Source organism: Triturus cristatus, chromosome 8 (genome assembly GCF_964204655.1).
Source record: "Triturus cristatus chromosome 8, aTriCri1.1, whole genome shotgun sequence".
Lineage (NCBI taxonomy): Eukaryota > Metazoa > Chordata > Amphibia > Caudata > Salamandridae > Triturus > Triturus cristatus.
In genome coordinates, this window is record NC_140591.1 from 1518437854 (window position 1) to 1518450000 (window position 12147).

Consider the following 12147-nt stretch of genomic DNA (forward strand, 5'->3'; position numbering starts at 1 on the left):
CCTGACTTTCAAACTTTTCATGCCAGTGTATGATTTCTGAGTTCGGTTTGGGGGATGTTTAGCACTTTGACCATATGACTTGAGAGCACTGGGTGTTCATTCTGGATGCAAAGGGTTCAGTCTGATTAAAATGAATGTGTGTTACAGCTTTCTGAAAGTGTCATCATTAAAAACTGGGTATGCTAATGAGAGGAGAGTGCTGGAGGATGAAACTCAGCAAAAAGAAGGAGCTGCCGTCCTGGGGAGCTGAATCTTGGTTGCACAAATAGTTTCCCATCTGAGAGTCATTGAATGAATTAAGGCAGACTGATTCTGAGATAGAACAAGATGATGCATTATGTCCTTGTGAAAAATTTGCCCATATTTTGATCAGAAAGAAAGTTTGCCTTGTAAATTTTGATAATAAGACACACTATGTGTTACGAAATAAATCTTCCAACCCTCCTCAAAGCGACGCAAGGAAAACACAGACACCATGCAGGCTTCCAAACAGAGAAAATGTATTTGCACCTTTCTGTTTTTTAATGGCATGCCAAGGCAGAAGGCAGACGCACATCCCAGTGTCACGTCTTGGGACAAGCTTCTTCTGCCCCTCATAGATTTTCAGGGGAGCTTATGTAAGGAAGAAAGTGCTGTCACCAGTAAACCTCTTGGATGTGGACGAAGTCCATATACAGGTATATATACAAATAGAATTGCCATGCAAGCAAAAGACATAGAGCAAAATATACTTATTGCCGTAGAAGGACGCAAGGGAACAGAAAATAAGTTAAGCTAAACGTGCTAGAAATAGAGGCTATTGACAGCTGTTAACCAAGGATGTGTCAGAGAGAGCAATAAAGGCTCTTGGGTCAGGCTGGAATAGATTTGTAAAGGAGTGGGGATTTTAGGAGCACAGAGCAAGCAGTTTGGTCAGAGACAGACACAGTTAGCTCAGTGGGTCTGAGAAAGTGCGGGGGAGAATTGGGATTAATTCCCTTATCTGGCTGATGCAAACATATAGATATATATTTTTCCCCACAATATCCCTCCTTTTTGATAGCAATATCATATACTATTGTAAGAAAAATATGAATATATAAATATATATGGTAGAAATATAAAAGTATCATTAAAGTACATATCTTTGAATTGCATTACACAGTGTTTAAGTAACATGCATATATTGCTGCGTAGACACATCTAAGAGGTATTCGTTATCCAACATAGACAAAATGATATGCCAGTACTCAACACATTTATGTTATATATCTATAGCCATTAATTCAAATGTTTCTTTGTGTGCTTTCTCTAAATCCTGTTATATTTGAAGATATCTGCCAGCTAGCTACTGCTCTGTAGGAGGTAGAATTGTAACTGCAGACATTAAATGGATGCTTTTACTGAACAATTGTTGTCCCATGGAGCAACAACACTGAAGACAACACAAAAGTATCACTATTGTTATAAAGATACCCAGTAGTGCTAGAACTAAGTGCTTTAACCATCCTGTTGGTAGCCATGACCATAGCCAGGACCAATCATCAGAATCTGTAATTTTCTCTGCTCCATGGAATATTTGAACCACATGCTTAATTTGTCCCACATCCCTTGCTATGTTTCCACTTTTATTTAAAAAATTAACAGCAAGAGGAATTCAATAAAACACACAGTCCTCCTTGTTGTAGTGTCAGGAGGTCAAATGCAATTCGATGTTCAGTAGTCATGGCAGCCACTGTATTAATTTCCATCTGCAACTGTTGAAGTACATCTCTTGTGGCATTGAATGCTATAGCTAGATCAGCAGACATATTAACTAGGGCCAATTCTAAATCATATACCCCATATCCAGGAATTAATACCCACATTAGATCAAAGAATAGACCTTGTCTAGCTTCCAGAATAGGTGCATGTATATCTCTTCTAAATCTATGTGCAAAACTCCCCAAATTTAGTGGCTCATGGGCTGCAATGTGTGGCACGACTGACATTTTTGGTGTACGATAATAAATAGCACACATGCCTTCCCAGTGTGTGCTTTAGTGCCACAAATAAACTACATTCCGCCCTGTAACTGTGTGTCCAATGTGTGATATTTACTGAGAGGAAGGCCCTTCAGGAAAAGTTTTTTTAAATTGATCACACCCTTTGAAAACAATCCATGAAGAATTTATAAGCGTAACATTTGCCCATGGTGCCATGTATGAGCAGCGAGCTGACCATAAGGGGTATTCTAATATTTTAGAAATCACATTTGGTGCCCTAGCATGCTTATTCTGTTGCTCAATTAATGGATCGTATAGAAGATCATCAGGTGTTATTAATAGTGTCTCTCCATCCGAAGTGATGTTCCAGTAATGTAAAGTGTAGTTTACTTGCTTCCCACATACCTTAGCTATCCAGTTCCTACTTACTAACTGTCTGTCTCTTATGTTCCAATTACCTGTGGTATTATCAAAATCTAATATGGCTACTTTTTAAATGTCCTAAGTATTGGGAAGCTGGTTTACATCCTGAAACATAATGCTTCAAGCATACAGGAAATGCTTTTTCCTTGGCATTGTGTTCTACTGTAGGTGACACTTGGTATTGGGCTTGAATATTTGGCAGTATGGTACAACGTGGGTACCATCCAATCCTTCCTTCTCCACAATCCCAAGTTACGTTGGATATGAGGCATCCTATTCATTGCTCGTAATTTTGTATAGGCACAGGTGTTTCATATAGGCCAATTGGGTCGCTGGGGTGTCTGTATAATTCTCTACAAATCCAGCAATTTTGAAGACCCAAAGCCTGGGCGACTTTCTCATGTACTGCAATGAGGGGATGGTCAGCAGGTTGTTGCGATACAGGTAGCACACACATAATTAAGGTACTAAAAAATAGTGTTTGCACAATGCGATGCATTTTCTTGACAGTGGTAAAAATCACTTTCAGCATTTAAAATATTGTTATGCAGTGTGTTTCTGTCTAAGTTCCAGGGCACTTTCTTTAAGTATCAATAATGAAAACGCTCGCCATGCGCTGTTATCTGCTCTCCTCTTGGTCTGTAGTCATCTTATTCAGGGGCGGTTTCACAGACCTGCCCTGCATTGTCCTCTTCAGCCCATTTTTCGGCAGGTGCAGACCATCACCTTTTTTCGAGACTGCGTTGCTTGCTTCACTCAATAGCATCAGTTGGTGTCACCGTCCCTGGGAAACTTGCTGATGGACCCTCAGCGTTGTTCTTAGGAAACCTCTGGTCTGTCTCCCCCTTTTCTGGTGTTTCGCGCTGCGCCATGGGTGGCCGGTGCTCATCTGTTATAGGTACCTCTGCCTCAAGTGTTGTTGGTGCAGCTCTGCATCGTGTTCCGTGCAGCCACTCAGGATGGCCCTGCACCTTTACTGCTGTTCGTGTAGCCAGGATGTGGGGTCCAGTCCACCTAGAACTAAGAGAAATATCTTTTATTTTTCTCACCATTACCATGTCTCCAGGTTTAAAAGGGTGTGATTGCTCTGAGGCATCACCTGGAGATGGTGATGCCTCAAGACCACTGACAACTGTACAGCATAGTCAGAAATATGCTCATCCATCCACAGCAGTGCTGCTTGGGATGCTGTAAGAGGCAACCTCAACCCCACCGACATAGGCCGCCCCATCAATACCTCATGGGGGAATTAGAGAGTTGTTCTAGATGATGTTGCTCTTATGGCATGTAGCACTAAAGGCAGCGCATATGGCCTGTTGCATCAGTTGTTTTGGAAAATGTATGTTTTATTGTGGAGTTCATTCTCTCCACCTGGCCTGAACTTTGGAGGTGGTAAGAGGCATGCAGTTTCCACTCTATTAACAAACAGTCACACATCTTGTGCACAACTGCAGCCACAAATTCACCCCCTCTGTCACTGTTTATGCTCTGGGGAACCCCAAACCGGGGTATGATATCTTTCATCAAGCATTGCATAGCAGTTGCTGCATCATTCTTCCTTGTGGCAAACGCCTCCACCCATTTTGAAAACTGATCCACACATACCAGCAAATATTTGAATCCATTCACTAGGGGCATATAGGCAAGGTCTATTTGATTGTTGGTAAAGGGATCCTCTGGTACTGGCAAGTGATCATGGGTAGCGGGGGAACGACTTTTAGCATGTTGGGCACAGACAAGAGATTGGGAGCAGAATTGTGCAGTGAAAGCTGATATCCCTGGTGCAAGCCATTCTTGTCTTATCAAAGCATTCATTCCTCTTTGAGCCATGTGAGTGGTTCCATGAGCAAGCCTTGTAAGGGGTAGGAACATACTGCATGGGGCCACAGGTCTCCCATCCCGGTAGACCCACAAGCCTTCATCATTCTGCTCATATCCAGCATCAATCCACACTCTTTCTTCCTCCTGTGGTGCAAACCATTGCGCTTCCTTCACATCAGCTAGCAACAATTGTCTCTGAATGAGCTGTATTTTTGGAATGCTTTTGCCATTAAATGTACCATCTGTACTGGCTGTAACATGCTCTCTTCTGCTGCTGTGTCAGCCATGGCGTTACCTCTGGCTATCTCAGTATTAGCTCCTGTATGTGCCTCATATTTTATTACTGCTATTCTGTTGGGTAGTAGTATTGCCTGTAGCAAAGTTTTTACTAAGCGTCATTTTGAATGGGGTGTCCTACTGCTGTTATGAAACCACAATACTGCAACAGCTGGCCAAAATCATGGACAACTCCAAAGGCATAACGTGAATCAGTGTAAATGGTAACATTATTTCCCTCAGCTAGAATGCATGCTCTTGTCATAGCAAACAGCTCGGATTGCTAGGCAGATGCGCCAGGGGGAGGGCTGCACTTTCAACTATGGTGTCTACTGTTGTCATAGCATACCCTGCTCTGTAATCTGTGTCTGTTAGTCTGCTGGAGGATCCATCAGTGTACCACTCATAGTCGTTCTTTTCTAAAGGTATACGCTGCAAATCTGGCCTGGGTGTGGTACATGTCCCTACAACCTCAACACAGTCATGGTCAGGGGTCCCATCTGAATCACCTATTGGAGGTAATAGTGTTGTCAAATTGACAGGTGGGCATCTTTTAGTAGTGATATTGGTGTTAGACAACAGAGTGACCACATAACCTGTTTGCCTGGTTGCCGAAAAATGTTGTGTTGCTGCAGATGACAACAACTGTACCAAATGTGGCACATAAACAATACAAGGGTATTCCAACACAATGGGAACCGTCCTCTCTGCCATCACAGCTCCTGCGGCCACTGCTCTCAAACAGGCCGGATACCCAGATACTGCTGCAGGCAAGTCACAGAGTAGTATGCCACGGGTCTTTTCCTGGAGCCATGCTGCGTTGTCAGCACACCATTTGCAATGCCATTTTGCTCTGACACATAGCAATGGAAGGGCAATTTGAATCATTTTTATCCTGTCAGGTGATATGCGACGTGTACCTTTGGATACCACATAACCCAGGTAAGTCACCTCTTTTTGGCAGCACTAGCATTTTGACGATTAAGCTTTGTATCCTCTCTCCAGGAGGTGATTCAGCAGCGCTACAGTGTCTTTTTCACAGGCCTCGAGTGATGGAGATGCCACAAGGAGATCATCAGCGTACTGCAAGATGACACTACCATCTTCCAGGTGTAGGCTGTCCAGGTCTCTTTTCACTGCCTGCGCATAGACCGTGGGACTCTCAGTGTAACCCTGATCTATTCTTCTGAAAGTATACTCTGTATCTTTTACTGTGAAGGCAAAAAGGTACTCGCTCTCTGGATGGACTCTAATACTGAAAAACGCAGAGGAGAGATCTATGACGGGAAAGTACTCTGCCTCTACCGGTATAGAAGATAATATAGTATTGGTGTCATGCACAACAGGTTCTAAGGGAACCACAATGTTGTTTATCGTAAGTCTTGTATGAACCTATACTGCCCCCTATTGTCCTTGGGCAATGGAATGATAGGACTATTACGGGGGCTAGAGGTCTTTTTAATGATACCCTGTTGCAAGAGAGATTCAATCACAGGTTTTATTCCCTCCTCTGCCTGAGGTGACAGTCTGTACTGACGAACATAAGGTAAGTCTGCATTTTCTTTAAGTGTCACCTTATAGGGAGGCATGTTTTCAATAATCCTGCCTCATTTTTGTGTTTTGCCCAAACCTCTGAGTTCACTTGCTCTAGAACCTTGTTGTTAGTCAGCTGTAAAGCCATATTCCCTTCAAACTTGTCAAAAACTACAGTCCTGTCTTTTCAGAGCATACACAATGTCCAATACCACGCTTCTCCATCTCCCAACACAGACACAATTCCTAAAGGAAATGTAAAATCCTAAGTTCTAGGTAAGTCCTAAAGGCGTTTGACCATGGGGCCCAAATCCTTAGGGTAGTAACCTGGTGCTACAGCAGTGGATACATGTGGTTCAGAATCTTGCACTTGAAATAACTAACCCTGGGCGAGACACTACGCTTCGCCCACGTAGTGTACGTAGCGCTGCCTGCTTCGCAGTTTTCGAAGTAGGCGAAGCAGGCTAGCGCTACGCACACCCAGGGCGAAGCGTAGCTGCCTGCCGCTGTCACCCGCCTCCCGCCCGCCCTCCTTTTAAATCAAACCCCTGGATTTACAATAAATACTAAATTAAAGAAACTTACCTGAAACGCGGCGTCTCCGGGGCTCCCTCTTCCATTTCAAACTTCTTCTGACTAATGCGCATGCGCGGACGCCCGCGCATGCGCATTTCTCGCAAGAAATGCGCATGCGCGGGCTTCCGCGCATGCGCATTTGTCAGAAGAAGTTTGAAATGGAAGAGGGAGCCCCGGAGACGCCGCGTTTCAGGTAAGTTTCTTTAATTTAGTATTTATTGTAAATCCGGGGGTTTGATTTAAAAGGAGGGCAGGCGGGAGGCGGGTGGCGCGTAGTGGGGCTACGCGAAGCACGTAGTGTGCGTAGATTTGGGCACACTACGTGCTGCTTCACGTAGCCCCACTACGCCCACTACGCCCACCCTTAGAAATAACCTCTCTTCCTGTGGTCCTAGCTCAATGCACACCCTTCTTTTCCTACATATAATGTGGGCTTGAGAAACTCCATTGTCCAGTACAAATGTTTGTCTGCCCTGTAGGCATACCATTCAGGCACTGGCCCTGTAAAAAATGCTGCAGTACAGTGTACAGGCCCAGGTACTAGTGTCAACTGCACTAAATGAGTGACCAATTCACTCTCAATGTCAGGGCTGTATTTAAACAGTTCTAGAAACATGTTCTCATAAAAATCTCCATGTAATGGAGTCCATTGGTAACGTGCTGGAGAGAGAGACAAGGACATGCAGTGCACATAACACTTAATTTGCATGCAGTAAGTACTCTATTAGCCAATTCTAACCTGTCCTCAGGTACTTGTAAGTAAATGTGCGCTCCGTACACAAGCACGCCATAGAAATCTGGAACCTACTCGACTCTCTTTCGTCCGACGTCGCCTTCTTCACGGAGACCTGGACTAATGCCACCTCCGCCCCCGACATAAACACCACCATCCCGGACGGCTACAAGATCCAGAGGAAAGACCGCCTCAACCACCCGGGAGGAGGCCTCGCCATAGTTCACAAAACCACCCTCCACCTCACCCCCTCCAGCGAGACCCTCCCCTCCGCAGAACACCTACACTTCCAGATCATGACCAGCCCCAAGACCACTCTCCGTGGGACGCTCATCTATCGACCCCCGGCCCCCAGACACCCTTCACCACCACCATCACGGACTTTATTGCACCACACGCCATCGCATCAACAAACTACATACTCATCGGAGACCTCAACTTCCACCTCGATAACCCCAGCCACCCCAACTCCACGATCCTCCGCGACAACCTCGCCAGCATAGGACTCAACCAACTCGTCAACACACCAACACACAGGGCAGGGCACACCCTCGATCCCATCTTCGTGGCACGAAACTGCGTCCACTTCAGCCACACAACGCAACCACCCTGGAATGACCACCACTGCGTCCATTTCACCACCAAGAAACCCAAAGCACCTAAACCTTTCCCGTGCCTGCCTCGAAGGAACTGGAGCAAGATCACCGACGAGCAACTGAGCTCCACCGTCTCCCGAGACGGCCACACCTGGGCATCCAACGCAAACACCCCAGCTAGAGAACTCCACACGTGGCTCTCCAACTGAGCAGACGAGCTTGCCCCGCTACCCAACCCCGGCAAACAACGCCCCAGAAAGGCCGCCTGGTTCACCACCAACCTCCAAGAAGCCAGACGCACCTGCAGATGCCTGGAAAAGAACTGGAGCAATACCAAGACAACCAACAGCCACTCCACCTACAAGAAAGCCATGACGGACTACCACAGCCTAATCAGAACAACCAAAAGGAACTTCATCCACAACAAAATCCTCACCAAATCCACCAACACCAAGGAACTTTTCAACGTCATCCAGGAATTCACCAACCCACGCAGTGAAGCCACAGACATCACCCCATCCCAGGACCTCTGCGAGAAGCTCGGATCCTTCTTCCACCTCAAGATCAGAACACTCTACGACAACTTCACCGACCACCCACAAGACACCTCAGTCAGCCTCTCGCCTCCCCAAGACACCAGACCTCCCCCCATCTCCAACTGGACACCAATCATGACCATGGACACCGCCACGACCATGAAAGACATCCACTCGGGGGCCCCCACTGACCCCTGCCCCCGCACATCTACCACAGAGCAGCGGACACCATCCATTGCACCCCAACTACAACACACCATCAACACCACCTTCAAAACAGGCACCTTCCCTGATGACTGGAAACGCGCCGAAGTGAGACCCTTGCTCAAGAAACCCACGGCGGACCCCACCGACCTCAAAAACTACCAGCTCATCTCGCTTCTCCCCTTCGCGGCCAAGGTGGCAGAAAAAGCAGTCAACAGCGAGCTGACACAATTCATCAAAGAGCACACCGTCCTCGACCCATCCCAATCTGGATTCCGAGCCAACCACAGCACTGAGACAGCACTACTCGCCACCACAGACGGCATCCGCACCCTCCTGGACCAAGGCCATTCTGCAGCCCTCATCCTCCTCGACCTGTCCGCAGCCTTCGACACCGTCTCCCACCGCACCCTAATCACCAGACTATGAGAGGCCGGCATTCAAGGAACTGCCCTAGACTGGATCTGCTCGTTCCTCACCGGAAGAAGCCAAAGGATCAGACTACCACCCTTCATCTCTGCCGCCTCCGACATCACCTCCTGAGTACCACAGGGGTCATCTCTCAGCCCGACCCTCTTCAACATCTACATGGCTCCCCTTGCAGACATCGTCCGACAGCACAGCCTCAACATCGTATCCTACGCCGACGACACCCAGTTCATCCTCTCCATCACCAAAGACCCCAGCACCGCAAAGCTCAACTTCTAGAGAGGAATGCAAAATGTGGCAGTCTGGATGAGCAACAGCTGACTGAAACTCAATGCAGAGAAAACAGAAGTCCTCGTACTTGGAACCACCCCCTCAGCATGGAACAACTACTGGTGTCCCTCCACCCTCGAAAGCCCACCCGCCCCCTCAGACCACGCAAAGAACCTCGGCATCGTACTCGACGCATCACTCACCTTGAACTGTCAGGTCAACGCTGTCACCTCCAGCTGTTTCAACACCCTCCGCATCCTCAGAAAGACCTTCAAATGGATCCCCCTGAATCAAGGAAAACAGTCACCCACGCACTCATCACCAGCAAACTTGACTATGGCAATGCACTCTACGCCGGCATCAACAAGTCCCTACTCCGCAAACTGCAAAAAATACAGAACACCGCAGCCAGACTCGTCCTCGACATCCCCCGGCACGAACACATCAGCCAACACCTGCGGCGACTCCACTGGCTCCCCGTGGAGAAGAGGGTCACCTTCAAGATCCTCACTCATGCCTACATGTGCCTGCACAACTACGCACCCAAATACCTAAACAACAGAGTAAACTTCCACGTACCCAAAAGAAACCTGCGATCATCCAACCTCGCACTGGCCAAAACCTCGTGGATCCACAGAGCCAGATCAGGTGGAAGATCATTCTTCCATATCGCAGCCAAGACCTGGAATAAGCTAACGGTAGACATCAGACGTGCCCCCTCCCTGAACACCTTCAGAAAGACCCTCAAGACCTGGCTCTTAAGCTGAACGGAGCAGTGAACCCCCCAGCCCCCAACCCCCCAGCGCCTTGAGACCCTCACGGGTGAGTAGCCCACTTTATAAATCTCCTGCTTGATTGAATCCCATTTTTTGAAAAATATAATGTTGCATGCAATTTACAGAGGAGGTCTCTCCCCAGCAAATTGATGGGTGCATCTGGTGACAGGAGAAACTGATAGGTCAGTGTGAAGTCATCAACTGAAACTGGTAGGGGTTCTGACAATTCTTCATGTATCATCATTCCATTTACTGATATAGTTGTGACTGTTTCACCACTACTAGGACCCACCTTGTTTCTTACTGCCAATAGGGTTGCACCACTGTCTATTAGGAAATCGATCTATTTACCTCCTACCTTAGTTTGAAACATGGGATTCTACTCAGGTGTGTCTGATACCTTCATCATAAAGTACTGGGCTGTGGTTGCTGCAGTTTGTCCCATCGTTATCGCCTCGTGGTCCTATGCTGATCCATGTTGCTGCTGGAAAGGCTTCCTCAGGGAGTGCTGGGTCTGCTTCAGGGCTCTGGGCATGGGTGGTGCAGATGGCTGGATCTCATTTCTGGCAAACCTTTCATTCCTGTTTCTGTCATTACTCTTCTACTGGTGACTTCTCTCATTGCAGTCCCTTCCTCCTCTATTATTTTTACAATTGCTCCCCCAGTGCCCATATCTCCGGCAAATATAACACCGATCTGTCTCTTATCGCTTCTCTGGTATCCTTGTCCATTATCCTGCCTATGCTGCGCCCCCTGATTGTACATTCCCTCTGGCTCCCCCTCTCTTTGTACTTGCTGCAACATCATTGCTTTGTCATTTTTAGCAGTGTTCTTCCTTACCCTAAAAATACCATCTCTTTCCATAGTTATGAGAAGTGTGCAAAACTATTGATATCCTTTAGAGGACCAATCATGGTGGGCACTTTACCAGTGTGGGCCACAGAAGCTAGCAATCCACTCATAAGTGTTTGAGTAGCTAATACTTTATAGACATCTGTTATGCGCGGTACCCCTGCGCTGTTATCCCATGCTTCATTGTACCTTAAGATGTAATCAGCCACTGACTAGCCTGGCTTCTGCAATGTGGCAGTGACTTGAGAAAAATCCCCATGTTTAACTGCTAGGCCATTAATTGTGTCCCTGATAGACTCTAACCAATTAATCAATCTATTTTCTGTGACATTCATATTATTAGTCAGTATGGTCCAATCTCTTTCCGTTGGAATTTGGAACGCAAGTTTTACTAAAGACCATCTGCTTCCATATCCTATTTTTAATAACATTTCTACATCTCGAGGGAGGGGGGTATAGGCAATACATATTTTATGAATCCACTCATAATATTTCACACTGGCAGTGAGTGGGTCAGGCACGTCCTTAGTCATCTGAGTTGCCTCCAAAGGGGTCCATGGCTTTAGCATGGCTGTCCCCCCAACACTTTTTTTGGAGCAGTTATTTTAGTGTTCAAAAGTATGTCATTAGTATATGAGTTCTCACCCTTTCCCTTTAGTGCCCGCGTAGGGGGACCGTGTATGTATCAGCCGTTCCCTCTTCTCTAGCCGATCCTGGAGTTTTTTAATGGAGCGTTGTATTTCCTCCCTATCAGTGTTCACTTCGTCTTGGAACTCGTCTGCCTCTTTCCTCAGGTGTGTCAACTGCTCACGTTCCTCCCCATTGTTTCTCTCTTCTGCACTTAGCCCTAAATCCTCCCTCAGACAAAAAGTGGAAGTTTGGGCTGGGGATTCAAAAGCATGTCACCTCCTACTGATAAGTGCTCATTCAATTCAGGACTGGTGTTCTAAAACTGTATCTCTGGGGCTAGTTGGCATGTCAGATACCCTAGTTAAATCACCTTGCAGGGATATCTGGAAATAAGGGACACGTGATAAGCCTGGTTGTGAAGCCAGTGCCTGTTCATGTGTGTTATTTCTTTCACAATGTATGTAGGAGCCTGAAAGTGATGGGTAAATTGAAATTGCTGGAGAAGGGGCTAAGAATTGAGGTGCAGGA